Below are 3,279 nucleotides of genomic sequence, written 5' to 3'. Positions count from 1 at the left end.
GGAAGAGGAACAACAGATGTGATCTTTGCTCTAAACCAGCTGATGGAAAGATAGATATACAGGCAGAACTGCCCATAATATTCACAGACCTAGAGAAAGTGTACAACAGGGTGTCTAGACAAGAAGTATAGAGATATATGAGGATAAAGGGATCTCCATCAAAATCTCAAAAGCATGTAAGACTTGTAAAGGAAATGTATGAGAGCAATGACTCAAGTAAATAGTAGTGTAGGTTACTATTCCTTCAAATTCACCTGCATATTTATTTCTACTCTTATCTTCAGAACTGGAAATTCTATCTATATCTATACTCTGAAAATAAGACTCCTTTTTATTCCCCTCTGACTCAAATCTATCCGCTTCTGAATTTATTGTTATAGCAACTTTTATTGCAGCTGTATTACCATCAGTTAGAGCAGTGTTTCTTAACAAGGGGGCTGTGACCCCTGGGGGTCCATAAGAAGTTTGTCAGGGGCCATGAAATTATTCAGAATTTATGTATATTTGAGTGAAAAAGGGTTTTCAACTATAGTGGATATAAAAACAAAAAACTGCAATCGATTGCGATTAGATGTCTGCATGCAGAAAGCATTATATACAATTGAACCAAGAATTAACAAATTAGTTGAGAATATTCAGCAGCAGAAATCTCATTAAATTATTTTTGAATATTTTTTTGTTTTTTCTATGAATTTTTAAAAGTTTCTTATTTTATTTTTTNATATATAAATAAATAAACATAATTTACTCACATGTAAGAATTTGATGCTTTAAGTTTTGTGATTTTTGACAGCTTTCTAGAATCTAAAACAAATAGTATTGTTAGAACATGCTTTTGAAATAAATAAATTTTCAATAACTTCAACAGTCAAATTAAAATTATATAATTATTATAATTTCAGGCAGATAACCTGTGGATTGTCTTTGTTTGAAAGAGGGTGCAAGTTAATTCAATGAGGCAGTTATATGCCAATTATTCCATTCATGAATTAATGCTGATTTACACTACATAACTAGCCAGTGACAAACAAGTGAACCACTGGACTGACCGTTATCTATTCAAAGATTTGAAAGATATGACATTACGTGTTTAACTATTTATGGTATACTCACCACTGTTTTTACTATCCTAACCTATTTCAAATGTATTAAGGTTTAAGTTTTTAATAAATAATGGCAATTAAGATACAGATTAATCTACAGTCTAATATAAAATACAAAAAGTCAAAAATAATTAAATTTTTATACAGTAATTACAGTAAAACCTTGATAATCCAGAATTCTTGATTGTTCAGAACATTCAGCAGCAAAGACTCAACTGAGTCTAGTTGCCACCTCCAGTCATTTGCCACTATAGTGTTGCCAGATTGGGTAAAAAGTAATCAATTCTGCACATTTTGAATGACTTATGCCATTTATTTTTTATTGTCTGCTACTCTTTTCTAATAAAATTTTGTGTAAAAATTTGCTCAAAACAAAGTGTTACTTTTTTGCATCTATACAGTCTACTACTACTTCAGCATCAACATCAGTTGCTAGTGATGATTATACGTGGGGCGACCCAAAAAAAAAAAAAAAAAAAAAAACGGATTTTTTGTATAAAAACTTTGTTTATTAACATTTTTACAAAATTTCTTCAGTCACCTTCAAAGTACTCTCCGTTAGATGCGATTCACTTGTCAAGCCTTTTTCCCCACTGTTTGAAGCATCTCTGGAACTCTTCAACATTGATATCATCCAGTGCCCTTAGCGAAACTGCCTCCACATCACCAAAACGCTTCCCTTTTAGATTTTTCTTTATTCTCGAAAACAGAAAAAAGTCACATGGGCTAGGTCTGGTGAATACGGAGGGTGGGGAATGACAGGCCATCCCTGAGAGGCCAAATAATGGGTCACCATAAGGCCGTGTGTGCAGGGGCATGTTGTTGTGATGAATGAACCAGTCACCTGATTGCCAAAGTTCCGGGCGTTTCCTTCGCACATCCTCTCACAGACTTCTTATATCTTCCAAATAAAAGTGCTGGTTACCACATAACAGTCTGGCCAGGGGGAACAAATTCCTGACATCCAGAACAAGCATGGTCTTCAACACTCATCTCACCACATTTAAAGCACCCCAAACCACTTGAAAACTTGCATGCAGCTCATAACATCCTCTTTAAAAGTCTGTTGCAACATTTGGTAAGCTTCTATTGCCAATTTTTCAAGCAGGAAACAAAATTTCAAACACACTCTTTGTTCTTTTAAATTCGCCATAACAACTTTGCAGGCAGAACAAAATAACAGTATGAGAAGCACAACACTACACTCAAATGTAAACTTACAAACTGACGCCATCTGCACAGCTGTTTTGTGAAGGTCTCTACTAACCCCATCTAGCTGGAAAACTCTCTACTACGTCTACGAATGGCAGCGCATTCTCAGTTCGTCTTTTTTTTTTTTTTGGGTCCCCCTCATAGACTTGCTAAATACAATAATACTTTAAGTACTTTATTCTTCTCCACACACTGGAATGTACTAAAAATAACTTACTTTGAACATCTTAACCAGAGTATATGTATAATATTTCAGCTAATGTTTTCAATACCCTTCTGGGCTCTTCCTTAGGCTTTTTTTGATAAATACTGAGCTGGACGTTGAAAATTGAACACTTTCTTTTGATTTGTTTCAACAAATCAAAAGAAAGTGTTCAATTTTCAGTAGATATATTTTTGTGTAATCTGTAACTTTAATGTAAATACACCATAGTGTAATCAGAGTAAATATTTACTTAATTTGTTTTTATTATGTCAATAAATTTTACATAGTGTTGTACAGTATAAGGGGATCTAAACCAACCCAGAATTCTCTTCTGTATGGTGGGCTTCTATTGTAAGGAACCAAGTCTGAGCTTTCCTAAATATTAAAATTATTTATAATCTTAATTTACCCGAAAACTTTTGATCTGAAAATAATTTATATCCTGAAAAATTAATTTTAAAATTATTATGTGCAGAAATTTCTTGCTTTAGATCAGTGATTCTCAAACTTTTTCGATCCACCGCCCCCTTTGTTCCATAAAGTTATACCCAACGCCCCCTAACCCATTTTCTCTTGTGTGAGAAAAGGATTGGAAATATTCTTAGGAAAACTTTTCTATGAATCTCACACTTTGTGCCCTTACTGTACATTGTTCTCATCATCTGGAAACCATTAAACGCAATGTTTCCTCTTATCAGCCCCAATTTTGCCTTTGGTCACCGTTCAATACCCTGCCTCTATCATAGATCTATTCATCGC

The 3,279-nt window shown here is 33.8% G+C and overlaps 1 long non-coding RNA gene across 1 annotated transcript in view; it reads right to left on the bottom strand.

Moving 5' to 3' along the window:
* Nucleotides 1-749: 749 nt before the first annotated feature.
* Nucleotides 750-3,279, bottom strand: part of LOC111640831 — an 18,750-nt gene continuing 16,220 nt past the window's right edge. Inside the window, exon 3 of the long non-coding RNA XR_002759323.1 lies at nucleotides 750-804. This is a non-coding gene — a long non-coding RNA (uncharacterized LOC111640831). The remainder of the gene's footprint in view (nucleotides 805-3,279) is intronic.

This window comes from Centruroides sculpturatus, unplaced genomic scaffold, assembly GCF_000671375.1.
Source record: "Centruroides sculpturatus isolate CEXI.00-Female unplaced genomic scaffold, Cexi_2.0 scaffold1123, whole genome shotgun sequence".
Taxonomy (NCBI): domain Eukaryota; kingdom Metazoa; phylum Arthropoda; class Arachnida; order Scorpiones; family Buthidae; genus Centruroides; species Centruroides sculpturatus.
The sequence above is the reverse complement of the archived record's forward strand: the minus strand, read 5'-3'. Positions and strand labels throughout refer to the sequence as shown.